Here is a 23,035-nt window from a genome sequence, read left to right as displayed (position 1 = left end):
ATAGAGCTCAATTCGAGGAATTTCATGGTATCAATCTCATGCAATAAAGTTTTAAAAGAAAAATGTTATGAGTGTTTATTTCTCAAATTTTTTGGGTGTTATAGTATAGTTCTTTACTTTTTTTATGAATATAGTTCTATAAGGAGACTTTTAATATATGTTACCAGCGTCATTGAGGTAAGAAAAAAATTATCAACGACACCGCTAATTGACACATTTGACACATTATTAATTAGCGTAATAGCAGAACCTGGAAAAAGCATGGATTGAATGGGAAAATGCGAGCAAAAGAGGTAATATTCTTAAGATTATAAACCTAGAAAATTACAGGACAAGTCATTACACTTGGAAAAGTTCAGGACAACTTATTACATCTGGTAAAGTACAGAACAAGAATTTTTTTTACTTAAAATATTGCAGCTAAGGATAAAATTTGAATATTAAAAATTATTTGACTTTAATTTACAAAGTAACATTATACTTAAAAAAGGTACCATCATTTTGTTAAAATATTGACACACTAGAATACTTAAAAAATGAGAGCCATAAGTACCAATAAAGCTAAAGTTTTATGCAGAGTAGAATAGTATATATGGTAGGTGCGCAACAGGTACTTAATTTATCAACCCCGAATGTAAAAGTATGTAAAGACAGACGAAATACCTATTTCTTTACTACCCACAAGGGGATAAACACAGAGGGGACAAACGAGGACAGACAAACGGATTAAGTCGATTACATCGACCCCAGTGCGTAACTGGTACTTATTTAATCGACCCCGAAGGGATGAAAGGCAAAGTCGACCGCGGGGGAATTTGAACTCAGAACGTAACAGCAGGCGAAATACGGCTACGCATTTCGCCCGTCATGCTAACGTTTATTTCTTTATTGCCCACAAGGGGCTAAACATAGAGGGGACAAACGAGGACAGACAAACGGATTAAGTCGATTACATCGACCCCAGTGCGTAACTGGTACTTATTTAATCGACCCCGAAGGGATGAAAGGCAAAGTCGACCTCGGCGGAATTTGAACTCAGAACGTAACGGCAGACAAAATACGGCTACGCATTTCGCCTGTCATGCTAACGTTTCTGCCAGCTCGCCGCCTTGAAGGCTGGTGAAGACTTGGAAATAACTTGTGAATTTGTTGTTATATGTAGATTTCACTGTAATATATAACTAATTTTTGTATTATTCTATTTATTGTACTAATTATGTACTACTATTATTTTTATAACCTATTTTCAAATTTCTAATTATTAATCAATAATTAAAAACACGAATGTTTTTAAAGTGCAAAATATATTTTGTGTTATTTCTAACTTTTAATAAAAATAACGAGTAAGAACAAACAGAAGTAATAGCATGTAGTAAATTTTTTAGTTTTTATAAAAGCTAATATTTTCTAAATCTAAATATTTTATTTGAAATTTTATCCTTAGATGCAATATTTTAAGTAAATATGTTCTTGTTCTGTACTTCCCCAGATGTAAAAAGTTGTCCTGACCTTCTCCAAGTGTAATAATTTGTCCTGTAATTTTCCAGGTTTATAATCTTAAGAATATTATTTCTCTTGCTCGCATTTTTCCATACTATTACTCTTTTACTCTTTTACTTGTTTCAGTCATTTGACTGCGGCCATGCTGGAGCACCGCCTTTAGTCGATCAAATCGACCCCGGAACTTATTCTTTGTAAGCCCAGTACTTATTATATCGGTCTCTTTTGCCGAACCGCTAGGTGACGGGGACGTAGACACGCCAGCATCGGTTGTCAAGCAATGCTAGGGGGACAAACACAGACACACAAACACACACACACATATATATATATATATATATATATACATATATACGACAGGCTTCTTTCAGTTTCCGTCTACCAGATCCACTCACAAGGCATTGGTCGGCCCGGGCCTATAGCAGAAGACACTTGCCCAAGATGCCACGCAGTGGGACTGAACCCGCAACCATGTGGTTGGTAAGCAAGCTACTTACCACACAGCCACTCCTGCGCCTATGTAATAACTATTTTGTATATATATGTACACGTGACGTTACAAGCTGTGTTCGTTGATGGCTTTCTCTGAAAATATTCTTTCAATCTGGTGTACGCTTAATTTCGGTTAAGCCACCAATATCTTCTTTTGCTACATTTATGGTAGACTAGCAGAAAATGAAACCAAATGCATATAAGACATGCTAAACACTAACTTGGGAAAGGAAAGGAGCGGCTCCTCCGAAGGAACCGGAAAGATGTATGTTAAGTTAAGTTACTCTCTTTTTACTCTTTTACTTGTTTCAGTCATTTGACTGCGGCCATGCTGGAGCACCGCCTTTAATCGAACAACTCGACCCCGAGACTTATTCTTTTGTAAGCCCAGTACTTATTCTATCGGCCTCTTTTGCCGAACCGCTAAGTAACGGGGACATAAACACACCAGCATCGGTTGTCAAGCAATGCTAGGGGGACAAACACAGACACACAAACACACATGCATATATATATATATATATACATATATACGACGGGCTTCTTTCAGTTTCCGTCTACCAAATCCACTCACAAGGCATTGGTCGGCCCGAGGCTATAGTAGAAGACACTTGCCCAAGGTGCCACGCAGTGGGACTGAACCCGGAACCATGTGGTTGGTAAACAAGCTACTTACCACACAGCCACTCCTGCACCTATTAAGTTAAGTTAGTTAAGTTAATTTTTTGGCTCAAAAAGCAAAAAGCAAGGCCATGTAGGGGGGCATGGAGTTATGTACAGGATGGTGTTCATGTAAAGAGTTCAGGCCATTTGTGTATCACATTGTGACCAACTATGTACTGAGTATAACACAGATGTCTGCTCTCCAATAGACTTTCTTTCCCTTTCGTTCTCTTTTCTTTCCTTTCTTTCTTTCTTTCTGTTTTCTTTCTCACTCTATCTCCTAACTTTTTCTCTTTTTCTGTGCTTTAACGTATTGTATCATTTATGTTTAAACCTTGGCCGTTAGATTTTAATTACTCGTGCCATTGCGTACATTCTCATTAAGAAACATAGGCTCGAAGTGATACACTCCACCGCGTTAGAAAATTAACACATCGGCTACTGGTTAAATGACAAACGTATTATTTGCAATAGAGACATGTATAGGAGAAAAAACTTGACCATCGTATCTTATTATTCTCCCCTTCCTTTCTGAGGTTTTACAACTCACTTTAGTAACCGCCACTGTACCATTTTCTGTACCCATCCTTCTACCTTTAGTGCCTTTCAAACATATCACCTCACCCTCACCCCTCACACATATTCATTCTTTACATCAGTGGTTTTCAACCAGGGTTCCGCCAGTACAGTCCAGGGGTTCCGCAAGAAGTTACAAAAATGCTAAAATCGACAGTAATTTTAAATTCTCCTGTGCAGATATGTGTGCATAGGACAATTAAATTATTGCACAGGGGTTCCTCGAGCCAGTGAAATGTTTTCTTGGGGTTCCGCTCCAGCAAAAAGTTTGAAAAGCACTGATTTACATTCTCTTCCTATCCCCTTCTCCTTTCACAACATCCTCATATCTTGACCACCAACTAACACTCCTTTTATCATTTTCTCTTCCTCTTTCTTTCTTTCTTTCTTTCTTTTTTCTTTCCTCGCCTATTCTTTTTGACCATTCTCTTCGTTTTCACATACACATCTTTTCTCTTCTCTCTATCGACTTAACACTACCACTGCATTCTCAGAATTTCATTCACACCGCAAGACTCCTTTGTATGAACAACACATTGAATCTACGTCTCCACAATTTCCCTTTGTAATGACAAAATATGAACTCCTATCGGAATTGACATACCATTGACAAGAAGCATTTCTACCTCTTCTACAGTCCACATTCCTTGGATAATGGAACGGCAACTATAATATCCTACGTATATTTTTATTTTTACATCCTTTTCGAAAATAACTCCTTATACTGAATTCTACTATTTCCCCTCTATTTAAACATCTCATATCATCTCTGATGAAGGGATATCCCTAATATCCCAGAAAAAGCTGTGAGACTAACTTCTCTTTATGAATGCCCTTTGTTGTCTCATTTTATTTAACACACGCACGCACACACACACACATACACACACACACACACATACACACACACACACACACACACACATACAGTCGCAATGAGGATATTTAAACCTCTTATAGGGATATTTTATCCAAGATTCACTCGTTTAATATATTATGTTTTGAAGACATATTTCTTCAAAGAATATATTGTATAATATATCTTAAAATATCAAATATTATTATCGAGTTAGAATTTTTATTGATCAATGAAATTGATTTGTATCCATTAGATCTCTCTGTTTTCTAACTCGACAATAATATATTATATTATATTATATTTTTAGAGGCGCAATGGCCTAGTGGTTAGGGCAGCGGACTCGCGGTCGCAGGATCGAGGTTTCGATTCTCAGACTGGGCGTTGTGTGTGTTTATTGAGCGAAAACACCTAAAAGCTCTACGAGGCTCTGGCAGGGGGTGGTGATCCCTGCTGTACTCTTTCACCACAATGGCGGTGCCCCAGCATGGCCACAGCTCAAGAGCTGAAACTGGAAAAACAAAAACAAAAAAACAAAATATATATATATATATATATCGAGAGAGAGAGAGAGAGAGAGAACACACGATGACTAGGTGTCAATTCGTTACAACCGTTTCAAACGAATGTTTTAGTTGATCAACGTGTACATTATATCCTGCGCGCCCGCGATGATTCATGCAACACCAATAAATTTGAAACATCAAAAATAATATATATAAAATTGATAAAGAAACTCTGTTCGTTTTTAGCTGCCTGCATTTGCATCATCTTGGGAAAAGGTATACAGTCGTATCAGATATCTGAAAAAATATGAGATAGTCAAGAGTTTAATGTAATTGATAATAGGCTTGTTCTCTTAGATCTCACCGGAGACTGGGAAATAAATATACAGGGGTTGGACAAAATAATAGAAACACCTTAAAATTTCAAACAATTTGGCAGTAATTACAGCTTGAATGCTACGAGGTATGGACTCGTACAAAGTTTGAATTTTTTATAAAGAAATTTTTGTCCATTCTTCAGCTAAAACAGTCTCCAGTTCTTGTAGTGATGATGGTGGAGGATATTGGCTCCTTACTTGTTTTTCTAAAATGCAACATAAATGTTCAATAATATTGAGATCTGGGGAATATGGTGGCCAAATAAGATGTTCAATTTCCCTAGAATGTTCCTCGTGCCATTCAGTAACAACTTTAGCTATGTGAATTGGTGCTCTTGTTTGTCAACAACTATCGGCGCTGTATATTTCGTTTGTCACCGTTATTTATGACATCGTTCGTGCGTTTGTACTGGTTTTAAGGTTTTAGGGTTGGGGCTTTAGGGTTAGAGTTTTAGGGGTAGGGTTAGGGTTTTAGGGTTAGGGTTTTAGGGTAAGGGTTTCAGGGTTAGAGTTTTATGGTTAGGGTTTTTGGGTTATGGTTAGGGTTAGGGTAAGGTTTTAGGGTTAGGGGTAATGTTTTATGGTTAGGGTAATGTTTTATGGTTAGGGGTAATGTTTTAGGGTTAAGGTTGTCATAAATAACAGTGACAAACGAAATATACACCGCCGGAAGTTTTTGTTGACAAACAACAGAAGTAATTTTATTCAGCTGAATACACGTCATTGATTGGTTGAAATTACCGAAATAGGACAACTTTAACGTGAAATAACTTCGTAAATATAACTTTTTCTCAGAAACGCTAAGAGTAAAAGATGTTTTATGTGACACATTCTACCAGTGTCCGAAGTTTGAAAGATTTTAGATACAAAAAATTATTTTTTAAATCTGTTGGCCAAAAAGTAATTGGTTGTAGTAAAAGTATTCGTTGTTATCTTTTTTTCTTTTAATCTCAATAAAATTGCCTTCGCATGGCTAAGCGATAATATTTAATAAGAAATACTTAGGATATATTAATGGACATTATTGAAATACTTTTTAAATGTTAAAATAATAGAACAAAAGGACATTTTTTTCTGGTTTCAGTTCAGAGCTGTGGCCATGCTGAAGCACTTTACAAAATATTGTGATAGTTCGACATGAAATATATCCTAAAAGTTTTCAAGAGAACGGTAAATGCCCCACCACCCCGCCCTGACCTAGCCACATTCAGATGGCTGATCCCCCTTATGTTATAGAGCAGTTACTGTTTATATCTCGCTCAGAGATTTATTATTGTTTTCGAACGGATTTTCTACGCCAGTGACTGTGGTTACTGTGAAAATCTATATATCCAGCCTGTAGAGGAAGTCCCTCAACGAAGAGCGGTGCTTACCATACGTTGACAAGAGGCAATAACCTCGAAACCGGTCCGTATGTAGTATCCGTATCTTCGGGGAGGCTGATCTCCCTTTGCAGGCTGGCAAGGACACCGAGATGGTGTCAGCTCTTCTGGTGACGTTGATGTTCGCCTGGGGCTAAATGCATCAGTAACACCCCCACCACCCCGCCCTGACCCTAGCCACATTCAGATGGCTGATCCCCCTTATGGTAAATAAATTTAAACGATGAAATTTCGATGGTAACTGACGAAGAATATTTTTTATTCAATACATTCTTCCTTTCCGACCAATAAAAGTGAGGTGAAATCGCCAAATTTAATTGACTTGAGAAGACATACGAGCCCGAAAGTGATGGGGACATAAGTGATGGGGACATAAACACACCGCCATCGGTTGTCAAGCAATGTTAGGGGGACAAACACAGACACAAACATACACGCACACACACACATATATATATATATATATATATATATATATATATATATATATATATATATATATATATATATATATATACATATATTCGACGGGCTTCTTTCAGTTTCCGTCTACCAAATCCACTCACAAGGTTTTGGTCGGCCCGAGGCTATAGTAGAAGACACTTGCCCAAGGTGCCAAGCAAGATAGATAAAATTGAAGTTTATTTCTTCTCGGCTCAGTGAAGTTTCGAGATTTTCATTAGACGATAACATGAGAGGGAGAATGAATTCACTAAAAGTGAAAATTAAAATATTTAGCTGAAAATATCTAAGGTTCGTCATCTGAATTTGCTTACTATTCTCTTTCCGAATATTGAAAAACAAATTTGAAATGCTTTTCTTATCGCAGAATTATCAAAAATTCACTGTAAAAAATAAATGAGTTAGAGTTTTGCATTATTTCATTTCATATTTTAGGACGGCAAGGCGGCGAGCTTGGCAGAAACCTTGGCACGCGGGCCAAAATGCTTCGCAGCATTTCGTCCTTTACGTTCTGTGTTAAAATTCTGCTGAGGTAGACTTTGTCTTTCACCCTTTCGGGATCGATAAAAAAAAGTACCAGTTTCATATTTTAGGACGGCAAGGCGGCGAGCTGGCAGAAACCTTGGCACGCGGGCCAAAATGCTTCGCAGCATTTCGTCCTTTACATTCTGTGTTAAATTCTGCCGAGGTAGACTTTGTCTTTCACCCTTTCGGGATCGATAAAAAAAGTACCAGTTTCATATTTTAGGATGGCAAGGCGGCGAGCTGGCAGAAACCTTAGCACGCGGGCCAAAATGCTTCGCAGCATTTCGTCCTTTATGTTCCGAGTTCAAATTCTGCCGAGGTAGACTTTGCATTCACACTTTCGGGATCGATAAAAAAAAGTACCAGTTTCATATTTTAGGATGGCAAGGCGGCGAGCTGGCAGAAACCTTAGCACGCGGGCCAAAATGCTTCGCAGCATTTCGTCCTTTACATTCTGTGTTAAATTCTGCCGAGGTAGACTTTGTCTTTCACCCTTTCGGGATCGATAAAAAAAGTACCAGTTTCATATTTTAGGACGGCAAGGCGGCGAGCTGGCAGAAACCTTGGCACGCGGGCCAAAATGCCTCGCAGCATTTCGTCCTTTACATTCTGTGTTAAATTCTGCCGAGGTAGACTTTGTCTTTCACACTTTTGGAATCGATAAAAAGAAGTACCAGTTGAATATTGAGATCGATGTAATCGACTTACTCACTTCCCCGAAACTACTGGCCTTCTGCCAAAATTTCAAACAAACATTTTATGAGGATGAGATTGCAGAATCATCACCACGTCGGACAAAATTGTTTGTGGCATTTCTTCGACTCTTTACGTTCTGAGTTCACATTCCACGACTGTCACTTTTCCTTCCATCTTTTCGGGCTCGATAAAATAAGCATCAGTTGAGAACTGTAGTCTATAAAATCGACTTGCTCCGCTCTCCTTGTGTCAAAATTTGAAAACAACATTTAGAAAATTAATTTTGTAATACCTATCGATATTTTCTATGTATTTTCCTGATATATATATATATATATATATATATATGCGCGCAGGAGTGGCTGTGTGGTAAGTAGCTTGTTTACCAGCCACATGGTTCCGGGTTCAGTCCCACTGCGTGGCACCTTGGGCAAGTGTCTTCTACTATAGCCTCGGGCCGACCAAAGCCTTGTGAGTGGATTTGGTTGACGGAAACTGAAAGAAGCCCGTCGTATATATGTATATATATATATATATATATATATATGTGTGCGTGTATGTTTGTGTGTCTGTGTTTGTCCCCCTAACATTGCTTGACAACCGATGACGGTGTGTTTATGTCCCCGTCACTTAGCGGTTCGGCAAAAGAGTCCGATAAAATAAGTATTGGGCTTACAAAGAATAAGTCCTGGGGGTCGAGTTACTCGATTAAAGGCAGTGCCCCAGCATGGCCGCAGTCAAATGACTGAAACAAGTAAAAGAGAGTAAAGAGTATATATACTGACAGATGGATAGATAGATAGATAGATAGATACATAGATAGATGGATAGATAGATAGATAGATAGATAGATAGATAGATAGATAGATAGATAGATAGATAGATGTGCGCGTGCAGTATATGTATGCTGTTAATCACAAGTAATAACTCTCAAACTATTCACCTCGTCTGACAATGCAACTGCTCAGAAGATAGGACCTAATGCTGTGAACTCTAACTTTGCTACATTCTCATTAATCTCATATATTCTTTGTTTTCTTCATACTATGTCTCAGTTGTCAACATTTTAATAAAGTCTTTATCTAGTTTCTATATTTAATTGTTACAACTAATCGGTTCACAATTTCGCCTTTAAACTGTTAATTTGCAACAATCTATTTTAGACTTAATCTGTACTCAATCGAAATTTAGAAGATTATACAAAAGTTTTGGACAATGAACTAGGCAGTGGATCCTTCGTAGAACATGTTATTAGATTGGCGTTTATTTTTTCTTTTATCATGGTGGGAAATAGATTAAAAAACATATAACCACTTCTTACTTTTGCCACATTATCGGTCTAATATAAGTACATTCTAACTGGTTGTCTGTTTTCTTTATTTTTCTTGCCAAGTTTTCGTCATCCATTTACTAAATATTTTTTATATGTCTACTTTTGCTTGGTTCTCTTTACCATCCATTTTGTCTGCTAACAATTTTCAACTCTAGAATTGTTTAGCACTTGTTAGCCTTGTAAGTAAGGAAGATGTTTTCTTTTGTTTTTCTACTACCTTTCTACATTGTATTTTCTAACTACAAGTATATATTTATCTTTATTGCATATGAAGTATTTTTACTGGCTTGTTTTTTTCCTGCTCTTACGCTATCGACCGATTTTATGTTCTTTTGTCTTCCAGATTTTTCGGATAAAAAAAGAATTACATATATTCTTTACTCATCAGTTGAAATAATGTTCTTTTTCTTATTTCCATATTATCATATATATTTTATCTGTCTAGACATTTACTCTTAAATAAATTCCAGCAATATTGGAAGCGTGTCAGAGTTATGTATTTCATATGCAGTTGAGTCGTGCTGTTAACTAAGAGAAAAAAAGTTCAATGTCGGTTAACATACTTTTTTGCAATATTAATATCACACTAAAATTAATCGATATTTTAAAAGTAGGGCAATGGTAGAAACCATGAAACATATCGTTTTAGCTTCTGCATTGTAGATAGTTCTATCACTCTATGTATATGTTCAAATTTCGCTGGAATCGGTAAAGGACGTACTTGTCATTTAAAGCGGTCTATTCGACTGACTATATGAAATCCCCTATATGTGTTGGATTTTTTTTTTCTTTTTTTCTTTTAATTGTTTCAGTCATTTGACTGCGGCCATGCTGGAGCACCGCCTTTAGTCGAGCAAATTGACCCCGGGACTTATTCTTTGTAAGCCCAGTACTTATTCTATCGGTCTCTTTTGCCGAACCGCTAAGTGACGGCGACGTAAACACACCAGCATCGGTTTTCAAGCAATGCTAGGGGGACAATCACACAAACACATACACACATATATATATACATATATATACACATATACGACAGGCTTCTTTCAGTTTCCGTCTACCAAATCCACTCACAAGGCATTGGTCGGCCCGGGGCTATAGCAGAAGACACTTGCCCAAGATGCCACGCAGTGGGACTGAACCCGGAACCATGTGGTTGGTTAGCAAGCTACTTACCACACAGCCATATACTAACATAAGTAATTAAGGAATCTATATTTGATTTGTTGCATAAACCAGTAAAATATGGAAGACGGAATAATGTGTTATGTTCCTTCGTTAACAGATGTCTGTGATGTTACTGAAACGAAGTGAAAGTACACAACCATAGACGCAGGAGTGGCTCTGTGGTAAGTAGCTTGTTTACCAACCACATGGTTCCGGGTTCAGTCGCACTGCGGGGCACCTTGGGCAAGTGTCTTCTACTATAGCCTCGGGCCGACCAAAGCCTTGTGAGTGGATTTGGTAGACGGAAACTGAAAGAAGCCCGTCGTATATATGTATATGTATATATATATATATATGCGTGTGTTTGTGTGTCTGTGTTTGTCCCCCTAGCATTGCCTGACAGCCGATGCTGGTGTGTTTATGTCTCCGTTACTTAGCGGTTCGGCAAAAGAGTCCGATAGAATAAGTACTGGGCTTACAAAAGAATAAGTCCCGGGGGTCGAGTTGGTCTATTAAAGGTGGTGCTCCAGCATGGCCTCAGTCAAATGACTGAAACAAGTAAAAGAGAGTAAAGAGAGTAACCAAATTTGACTGACATTAGTTCACAGAATCGGTTTCTCAATATTCGATACATATATATTTATTGCGTTCAGCAATCTTCTACCTAACTTCTTAAATTAATTATCCTAATTGATGCCCCCATGTTATCTCCTTAACTAATTTTATGCATGATTATAAAATTATACGGACTAAAACTTATTCGTAAATCTTTCTCTCTTTTTGTAAACGTCTAGGTCAGCTGATCGTTGCGCTTGTTCTATACTGAACTGATGAGGCGAGCGATGAGGCGGCGAGCTGGCAGAAACGTTAGCACGCCGGGCGAAATGCGTAGCCGTATTTCGTCTGCCGTTACGTTCTGGGTTCAAATTCCGCAAAGGTCGACTTTGCCTTTCATCCTTTTGGGGTCGATAAATTAAGTACCAGTTACGCACTGGGGTTGATGTAATCGACTTAATCCCTTTGTCTGTCCTTGTTTGTCCCCTCTGTGTTTAGCCCCTTGTGGGTAGTAAAGAAATATATACTGAACTGATGAGGTCAAATAGAGCGAAACAATTGTTCTTTGCTTCAAAGTAAGGTTTCCCTTTCGCCTTAGAATATAACTGAACTTTGAGATATTAATTTTTCATTTCTTGAAAGTGTCTCTCCTCAGTTTTTTTTTTTTTTTTTTTTTTCGAGAGCCGCTGACAACTCGCTGACAATCGCCGTTAGGTTTTATTGATTCATTTGTTTTATTCTGTGCGAAAATTTCTAATTAATTAAGCATTTTTGAAACGATTTCCAATAAATCAGCCCTTAACTTAATTGCCTAAAGTCTTGATATTGGTCAGTTTTAGTTATTCCTCTTAGCTCATGATATGTATGACTGATTTCTAGCATTGGTACTCAACCAAGAATGTGTTAGGAAAGAGAGCATGTCGCTGAATTGGTCAGTTCCCTTTACAGCATGTATTTATTGTCATACTTCAGTGAATAAAGAGCAAGGGGAATTTGGCTGCCTCATACAGAGTTTTCTCTGATGCAAGTTATTTGGGACAGATCCCTGTTCTGAAGATAACTTCCTTCCTTTTTCCTTCCTTCCTCCTTCCTTCCTTCCTTCCTTCCTTCCTTCCTTCCTTCCTGCCTTCTTTCCTTCCTTCTTGTCTTCCTTTCATTAATCTCAAAACCTTGCCAAAGTGGCATGGCACTGTTTTTCATCCTTTAATTCATGGAAACAACACCAGTGGGTCGTTGAACTAAGTGCTTATAAAAGATGTATCTAAATAAATAAAAAAAAAAGGCATTTACTCATGCACCATACCGTTTCTGACGCACCGCAGCGTGTTTTGAGATTTATTAAACAAGTCTTGATAAATGATATTGTTTAAAAGTGTAACGAAATAATTTATGGAAATTCTCGTGAAGTCTTTACAAAATTTGCTAGTATAAATGGTAGGCGATAATCTGTGTCACCCGGCATGAAAATGCTAATGAAAACAAGGAATAACACAAAGAAAGAAAAGAGGAAGAAGACTTCGACTACAAAGATGCGTTTATTTTTTTTAACATTCACTAGCATGTTGCCTTCTTCTTTTCTTCTTCTTCTTCTTCTTCTTCTTCTTCTTCTTCTTCTTCTTCTTCTTCTTCTTCTTCTTCTTCTTCTTCTCTTCTTCTTCTTCTTCTCTTCTTCTCTTCTTCTTCTTCTTCTCCCCCCTCCTCCTCCTTCTATGTTTTTGTTGTTGTTGTTGTTTCAACCCTAATATGGTAATTTCGGATGCCTTACACAATCTGCAAAGGTCACAAAATGGCCGACATATAGCGTTCTCACATTCTTTTTACAGGGAGCCTTTAGTTTTTCATGGACAACTTCCTACACTGATATAAAGAATTCGTATCAAATGTTTCCTAGAATGAAAATATATATAAAAAAAAAACTATTATTATTATTATTATTATTATTGTTGATGTTTTTTGTTGAAAATATTATTAGTGCTAATATTAATACAAAATAAGAATAATGAATACTTCTTTTAAAATATGATAATATCAAGGGAAATTCTTAACATTTTTAAAAAGTGAAATAATTTAAAACATGCGCCTTGCTGTACGCAGGAGATAGGAGGAAATATACATTACGGTAAAAAAAAAAATAATACTAGAAACTGGGAACATGAAGTGCAAATAGCAATAGGATCAACAGGAGCAGCATTAGTATGTCACCAGCAACACCACCAATAGCACCACCACCGACAACACCACCACGACCTCCACCACCACCACCAGCAATACTACTAATAGCACCATCACTAACACCATCAATACCACCACCACCACCACCAACACCAATATCATCATCCACAGCAACAGTCAACATCGTCGTCATCATCGTCTTCGTAGTAGTAGTAGTAGTAGTAGTAGTAGTAGTAGTAGCAGAGCTGCAGTAGTAGTAGTAGTATAGTAGTAGTAGTAGCGGCTGCAATAGTAGTAGTAGTAGCAGCAGCTGTAGTAGTAGTAGTAGCAGCAGCTGCAGTAGTAGTAGTAGTAGTAGTAGTAGTAGCAGCAGCAGCTGCAATAGTAGTAGTAGTAGTAGTAGTAGTAGTAGTAGTAGTAGTAGAAGTAGTAGCAGCTACAGTAGTAGTTGTAGTAGTAGTGGTAGTAGCAGCAGCAATAGCTGCAGTAGTAGTAGTAGTAGTAGTAGTAGTAGTAGTAGTAGAAGTAGTAGCAGCTGCAGTAGTAGTAGTAGTAGTAGTAGTAGTAGTGGTAGTAGCAGCAGCAATAGCTGCAGTAGTAGTAGTAGTAGTAGATGAGGGCTCTTGACAGTTACGGCGTGTAATTTAGTTTCTAATTTTACTGCATTGACATTGGTGATGATAATATTTGTAGTAATGATTTGCTAGTTGTGGTGTGATGGTGTTTTTGTTTTTTTTTTTTTTGTAGCGGAGAAGAGGCAGGGTCGGCAAAATAATGAAGTACCAATGGAACAGGGGCCTACAGAATAAATTCATTTCCCGATATAGATCCATGATTTCATAAAGGACATCATAAATTATACATAAGCCATTAGACAAGCGAAATATTTTCAGATTCTAGATACTCACGGACAGAATAACAGCAATAACGGCAATAATAATTCCATATAATTCCTTTCTACTGATGGCACAAAACCTGAAATTTGTGGAGAGGGGATAATTACGCCCCCAATGCTCGACTGATATTTATTCTATCAACTTTGGAAGGATAAAAGGTGACGGACCGTGGTGGAATTTGAACACAGGACATAAAGATAGACGAAACACTATTATTCATTTTGTCCGGTGTCCTAATGATTCTGCCAGCTCGTCGCATTAATAATAATAATAATAATAATAATAATAATAATAATATAATAATAATAATAATAATAATAATAATAGAAAACGAGAAAGCAACCATACTCTGGGATATGCCGATACACACAGATAGAGAAATTAAGGCCAACAGACCAGATATAGTTGTCAGAGATCATGAAGAAAAAAAATGCTTTCTAATTGATGTATCAATACCGGCTGATGACAACGTGTCTCTAAAAGAAATGGAGAAACTCTCAAAATACAAAGACCTGGAAATAGAGGTAACTAGAATGTGGAATCTGAAAACAGAAACAATTCCTATCATAGTAGGTGCATTAAGCATGATAAAAAGATATTCAGACAAATACATAACAAAAACACCAGGACTTACAAACACATATAACATACAGAAAATTGCACTACTAGGCACTGCACACATCCTACGCAGAACACTTTCCATACAATAACCATCAGAGCATCACAACAAATCACAGCACATACCCAAGGCACACAGAGCTGCGCTCGGTAGTGAAGTGAAAGCACGCTATAAAAATAAAACTACTGAATAATAATAATAATAATAATAATAATAATAATAATAATAATAATAATAATAATAATAATAGTTGCCCTCATGTAGTACCAGACAGTGGCTCTCATGGATTCTGATTTTAACTGGAAGTGTTATCATGTACTTGGTATAAAATATTCTGCTCAATACCACAGATTTGCTTGTCAGTTGTTTGACGTTAACCAGTTGAGCATGTCCCTTAGTGGCTGACGATATGTGCATCTCTGATCATGAGCAGAAGTAGTGGGGGAGCATCATAGCCGTGTGTTGAAAAGAATTCTTGAAGGTTTTGGCTAATTCACCTTTGGAAACATGGGTGGTTCGTTCAACATCCTGAAACAATCCTTATTCAGGGACCTTTTGAGCGGGATGGGCTACTTAACTAGAAGAAAATTCTAACTGGGCCCCACCTGCAAGGTCATGCGCTGTTTATCTTGATATGAGATCATCATGTCGCGCACATATGGTTGTGATGCTTGTACCTGGTGTACCCTTATCAGACGGGTAGTCATGATGGGTATACTGGGCTTCGTATATTTTACCCCAGTGTCACTTTGATGGCATGCACTGCTCTCTCACTCAATGATAATAATAGTACATCTTTTCTATTATAGGCACAAGGCTTGAAATTTTGTGGGAGGAGATAAGTCGATTAAATCGCCCCCAGTGTGTAAGTGGTTCTTATTTTATCGACCCCGATGGGATGAAAGACAAAGTCGACCTCGAAGGAATTTGAACTCAGAATGTAGCGGGAGACAAAATGCCGCTATGCATTTCACCCGGCGTGCAAACGATTCTGCCCGCTTGCCGCCTTACTACAATAACAACAACAACAACAACAACAACAGCTACTACTACTACTACTACTACTACTACTACTACTACTACTACTACAACTACTACTACTACACTACTACTACTACTACTACTACTATAATAATAATAATAATAAAAATGTTTCTCATGGTTTCTGATTTTAAATAGCTGGAGGTGTTAAGATGTTTTACCTTGGTGTAAAAGATGGCTACAGCAAATATTCTGATCAATATCGCAGATTTCTTTGTCATTTGCTTGATCTTATCCAGTTCAGAATTTCTCTTAATGGCCGAAGGTATGTGCAACTCAGATCACAATCAGAAGTAGGAATATCATAGCCATGTATTGAGAGGAATTCTTTGGGGTTTGAATAATTAAGCTCTGGAAACATGGGTGTTTTGCACATCATCCTTAAACAACTCTAATTCAAGGACGTTTTCAGCAGACCTTAAGAAAATTCTAACTGGGCCCCATCCGCCCACTTAAAATTTTCATGCGCTGTTTATCTTGATATGAGCTTACCATGTCGACCACATGGTTGTGTTGCATGTGCCTGGTGTAACCTTATCATACGGGTAGTCATGATGGGTATATTGGGCTTCAAATATTTGTACCCCAGCGTCACTTCGATGGCATGCGCTGCTCTCTCAGACAACAACAACAACAACAACAATAATAATAATAATAATAATAATAATAATGATGATGATTATCAATATGGTGATGCCAGCAATTTCGGAAGAGGAGCTAAGTCAACTGCTACTTATTTTATCGAACCCCGAAAGAATGAAAGACAAAGTCCACATCCTCGATATCTTGAACTCAGAACGTAAAACGGAAGAAATGCAGCATTGAATCCGGCGTTCTAACGATTAATAACAACCCACACGAAAGACAAAATTGGTGAGGATATGTTCATGAAGATGACGAAGACGACGACGACGATGACGACTATGATGTCGGTATGAAATAAAATTATATAAGTGTCTAAGTGTAAATTCATATGTTTCAGCAATTTGAGTTTGTAAATGTCTATGACCCAGCAATTAAATTATACTATCCAGAAAGGAGCTATAAAACACCAAGTAAAATAAATAAATAAATAAAATACATAAATAAATATAGTAAACTAAATCCCACAACTGGCTAAGTGAAATATTAATGTAGCAGCAATAGCATCAACCAATAATAAGAACTAATATTTTTCAACAGGCAGCAAGAAGTAGGTCAAATTCGTTTTTTTTATTACAAAAGGGATTTAGTAGATTCATTTCATATGTTCATATATACTCATATATACTGTATATATTACTTATGTAGTGACAGGTATTATGTGTTTGAAACAGTAACTTACATAAAAAGAAAACCAAAAGTTTATTTGGGAAATTATATAAAGTCAATAGTATTGAACCTGCTAAAGAATTTCAACCGTGTTTCGTGGTCTACTACCACAACAGCTCCTTTATAGGATCCAGTTAGCTCACGATATCATCAGGAGGAACCACGTCCAGTTTCGGCCCCTACTCCTCTACCGTTTTGATGTGGCGGGGCCCCTCCTTTCGGAGGTGTCTTCAGTTCTGGTGTTGGATGCATGTCTTCTCTCTTCTTTCTTCTGTTCCCTGTCCTCTTCGATGTAACGTCAACGAGTGTCAGCGGCCGACTAACTGTCTTGTCAAATTTCCCTTTAAATACCTGCTGCTGATAGGCTCCAGCAGGCAGCCCCAGCAAGTTGTCATGTGACACTATCTCAACTTTAACTGACCAATGAAGGCGCGTAGTCTCGGCCCACGCATTCCCTAAACGATACCTATTTCTTTATTACCCACAAGGGGCTAAACATAGAGGGGACAAACAAGGACAGACATAGGTATTAAGTCGATTACATCGACCCCAGTGCGTAACTGGTACTTAATTTATCGACCCCGAAAGGATGAAAGGCAAAGTCAACCTCGGCGGAATTTGAACTCACAACGTAACGACAAGCGAAATACCGTTAAGCATTTCGCCCGGCGTGCTAACGTTTCTGCCAGCTCTCCGCCTTTACTCTCCGCATTCTCTAAACGATACCGTCACCTGTCATCGACTCTTTAAAAGCAGAAGGTATAGACGATCCTGGAGGAGAGGGGATATTACTCATAACATGGGGTTAAGAACACATTAATGACGTATTGTCGACTATTTCCTATTATCAATGTGTATTTCTTGAACCCCTGCAAACAGGTGAGTGCGCGAGTGCCTATGTATTGTGTAGAAAACTGAGAAATAATAAGAAAAGGAAGAAATTCCGGATAAAACGAACATGAAAGGTAAAGATTTAAAAACCTCGTGCAGATAATTCTGTTTTGTAAACTTTTGGATATTTGACGAAATAATAGAATTCCAAATGTTCTAAAATTTAGTAACAAGCAGTCAATGGTATAACTGATATTTTCAATAACTGTATTAGAAAAATATAAAAGTTTGGTCTTTAAAATTATATCATTACAAAAAAATCCTACGCAGGCAAAGTTTGAATCGTAATATATAAACGGATATATGTCTATATGTGTATGAATATGTATATATATGCATGTATGTTAGTTGGTTGGCATCCTTTCTGTCTCGGGAGACAATGGAGTTGCGCATAAAGTAGTCTAGTCCAGCTTTTATATTTCATGTCCTGATACATTTCCTGCTGTGGCTGTGTAGTCCTATCCTGGACAAACATTCCCTCTGGCAGGTAACGCAAATGTAGCGAAGACTGTTCCTGGCTGGTTGTAATGCCATAGTCTCTTGTTGACGTCTCTTCTTTTCTTTCCATTTCTCCTCTCTCTCTCTGTCACTCCTTTGTATTCCCTCTTTTACTGTACATCGCCATTCTCCACGGTTGCCGGCAACTGCCTCCCAACCGCTAATATTGATGTTGCAAGCCTTCATGTCCCTTTTGCAAACATCCTTGTAACGTAAGATCGGTCTACCCACAGACCTAGTACCCCTAGCAAGCTCTCCGTAGAGTATGTCCTTGAGGATTCTGCCATCTTTCATACGGCTAACATGCCCAAGCCATCTCATACGTCTTTGTGTGAGGAGTGCAAACATGCTTGGTATTCCTGCTTGCCTGAGGACATCTTTGTTGGGGATATGATTCTGCCATTTGATGCGGAGGATTTTTCGGAGGTAGCGCAGGTGAAAGATGTTTAGGCGACGCTCTTGGCGTGTGTATAGCGTCCAAGTCTCACTTCCATACAGTAGAGTGCTGAGTACATATGCCTGGTAGATCTTCATTTTCGTGGTCTTGGTCAGCTTATTGTTGTCGCAAGCCCGTTTGGAGAGTTGGGCCATCGCAGCAGCTGCCTTACCAATGCGTATATTGAGCTCAGCGTCAAGGGATAGGTTGTAGGTGACGGTAGAGCCCAGATAGGTAAACTTCTCCACCTCTTGTAATCTGTGGTCTCCAATATGTATGTTTGGGATGTCCGATGTAGCCTGGCCCATGATGTTGGTCTTCTTAAGGCTAATAGCTAAGCCAAAGTCGTTACATGCTTGCTCAAAACAGTTAATGAGCCTTTGGAGGGCTTCTTCTGTGTGTGTTACCAGAGCGGCATCATCAGCAAATAACATCTTCTTGATCAGGACGTTTCTGATTTTGGTCTTGGAACGCAGGCGCGAGAGATTGAACAGTTTCCCGTCACTTCTACTGTGCAGAAACACTCCATCATCTGATGTCTGAAAGGCATGTGAAAGTAAGAGCGAGAAGATGCCAAACAATGTAGGAGCGAGGACACAACCTTGTTTTACCGTGTTTTTTATTTGGAAGGCGGCTGATGTTGAACCGTTGTGCTGTATGGTGCCTTGCATGTCATCATGGAAAGACTTGATGATCCTCAGCAGCTTTGGTGGACATCCGATTTTTTGGAGCAGGATGAAGAGGCCTGTTCTGCTTACCGAGTCAAAAGCCTTTGTTAGATCAATGAAGGACATATATAATGGCATTTTCTGCTCTCTGGACTTCTGAAGTATGCATATATATATATATATATATATATATATATATATGTGTGTGTGTGTGTGTGTGTGTGTGTGTGTGTGTGTGTGTGTGTGTGTGTGTGTGTGTGTGTGTGTGTGCGTGTGTGTGTGTGTGTGTGCATTTATCTGCTTCTTCTAGTGTGTAAATTTACCTGTTAAAGGTAGTTTCCCTTGTGTTTAAATGTACACTATTTTATATTGAGAATATGCATGATAGGCCACTGGTAGTGAAATTTCTAAAACGATTCGTTACCTTATATATTTTACGTATATGATTTTAGCATTTCGAAGATCAGTTCGGCATTTTTTTCACTCACAGCCGACTGAAACTGCGCTTGCGCGGAGAATTTCAAAAATTATAACATATAATGATGAAACGCGTGTTATTTGTCTCTTAATTATATCTTAATGTTATGGCACGGCTACTGGTGAGAATTTCGCCAAGCAAATTATTTTATTTGCTAAAATAATTCGAAATCTAGGTATAATCATAAAAACTAATAATGTAAAAGCTTTTATTTTTCATTCCCTTCGAAATTGCTCTTGAATATGGTTTTGGTTGTTTTGACTGCTTCTTCTAGCGTGTAAAATTACCTGTTAAAGGTGGTTTCTTTTGTGTTTAAATGTACTCTATTGTATATATATATATGTATATATATATATATTATATATATATATATATATATATATATATATATATATTATATATATATATATATATATGTATATAGATAGATAAGCTTACTTGGAAATGGATGTGTGGCGTTGAATTATATAATAATATATAATATAATATAATATATGATATAATATAATATAATACAATATATATATATAATTTCCTGGACCAATTGGTTTCTGATTTTAGTTTAGCAAGTAAATAATTTATACTCGCGAGGTGAAATCGTTATCAACAGGAACACCTTAGATTAAATGTATAAACACGAGGCGATCAACTATGCGCCTCTTGTTTATACATCCTAATTTTTTCAAAATCTACTGCGCAGGTGCAGTCTTTCGCCGACAATAAAAAATGCCTACTTTTAAAACCGAAAGTTATCCAAAAACTTATAATATTTAATCATATGAAAGGGAAATGGAAATTAATAGAATTTTTCACTTCCAGTGGCCTAGCGTGTAAAAATCTAGTCACAAAAGGCTATGTATTAGTCATAAAATACAGTGTATATTTAAGCACATAAGGAATCCACTCATGGGATTCAACACGATAGAAAGAACAGCTAGGTTCTATAACCACAAAATTAGGGATAAAATTCGACAGGAACGAAATGAAAAAATAAAAACACTTTAGCAAGCTCTCCGTAGATTATGTCCTTGGGGATTCTGCCTTCTTCCATACGACTAACATGTCCAAGCCATCTCATATCTCTTTGCATTTAGAATAGCATTTTCTGTTCTCTGGACTACTCCTGAAGTTGGCGTGTAGAGAATATCATGTCAATAGTTGATCTACTCCTTCTAAACCCACAATGCGATTCTAAATAAATTCGAGAAGCCAGCAGTTGTAGCCCGGACAGGATTATGCAGGCAAAGGTCTTTCTAAGAGTGCCGAGAAGAGATATTTCACGGTAATTGTTGGAATCACCACGGTGACCTTTGTTTTTGTAAAGCGTAATGATGTTAACATCCCGCATATCCTGAGGGACTGTACCCTCTTCCCGGCAGTGATACAGAAGCTCATGAAGGTGCTGAAGCAGCGCGGTGTTTTTGCCGGCTTTGATGATCTCTGAGGGGATGCTGTCTTTTCCCGGAGCCTTGCCACTGGATAGGGCGTCAATAGCCTTGGTGAGCTCTGCTACGGACGGCAGACTGGCAAGTTCGCACTTGGCTGGCAAGATCTTGACACCATCGATTGCAGCTTCAGCGACTGTAGTCTCCCATGAGTAGAGATCCTGGTAGTGCTCTACCCATCTATCCGTTTGCTTGCTTTGGTCTTAGATGAGATCTACAGTAGTTGATTTCAGAGGGGCTGACTTGGTTGCGGATGGACAAGGGCCTTCTTCAAACCGGTGCCGCCACTGTCAGTAGCTGACTGGATACTCTGATAGATTTCCTGCCAATACCTATTTGCACAGAGTCTGGCAGTCAGTTGGGTTTTACTTCTTACCTTTTTGAGTTCGTCTAGTGTTTTTGTAGAAGAATCACTCTTGTATTGCATCAGAGCTGCGCGCTTTGCTTCGATAAATGGTTCCAACTCTGAGAGCCTAGCACTGAACAAATCTGGGTTATGCCTTTTACTCATGCTGAAAGTATCTATTGATGTGGTATACAAAGCTTCCTTGATATAATTCCCACCTACTTTCAGCAGAGGAGGATGGGCAGCTACTGAGGGCATCTTTGACATAAACAGCAAAATGTTTCCGCAGTGTAGGGTCCGAGGTTCTGGCAGTGCTAATGCGTGGTCGGCCTATTTTCTTGTAGTGATGGATTTTTTAGGCAGAATCCTCACCCTCTTACTTATTAGTGAATGATCTATGTCACAATCCGCACTGTGGTAACTATGAGTCGGACAGAATTCAGAAAGGATCTTCGAGTGATGACGAGATCCAGCTGATGCCAATGTTGAGGTCTTGGGTGTCTCCAAGATGCCTTGTGGGATGGCTTGTTGGCACACAATGTGTTGGTGATGTACAGGTTATGGTATGTGCAAAATTCAAGCAGTCTCTGACCATTGTCATTCATATTGCCAATGCCAAAATGTCCAACACAAATGGGCCACGAGTCATGGTCAGATCCCACGCGAGCGTTAAAGTCTCCTAGAAGGTAGATGTTTTCGTTGGTTGGTATATTTCTAATGACACAGTTTAGATATTTGCAGAACTGGAGAAAAGGAAAAGAAAAGAAGAGAAGACGAAAAAGAAAAGAAAGGGAGAGAGAGAAAGACAAAGTAAGAAAAAAACAGAAAGTTCAAAATGGTTTAAATGTTGTGGTGTACTGGAACGATTTTTTATCAACGGAAGTGAATTCCATATGCATATCCAGTAGTAATCCGGGTAGAATGCTGGTGTGTAGATGAGGAGAAGTGCAGAAATTTCAGGAAGAAGTAAGTCCGAAGTGTAGAAGATTAAAAAAGCAGGATAAAACTGATGCGACCATGTGAGCGCACAGAATATTGTTGAAATTTACAGAAAAACAAAAAACGAAGACTGGTATATAAACCACAAGCAGGTGTGTTAGTTTGACGCTCGGGAAGGTGAGAAAGTCTTCGGCACACAAATACATAC

This window comes from Octopus sinensis, linkage group LG4 (assembly GCF_006345805.1).
Source record: "Octopus sinensis linkage group LG4, ASM634580v1, whole genome shotgun sequence".
Lineage (NCBI taxonomy): Eukaryota > Metazoa > Mollusca > Cephalopoda > Octopoda > Octopodidae > Octopus > Octopus sinensis.
The sequence above is the reverse complement of the archived record's forward strand: the minus strand, read 5'-3'. Positions refer to the sequence as shown.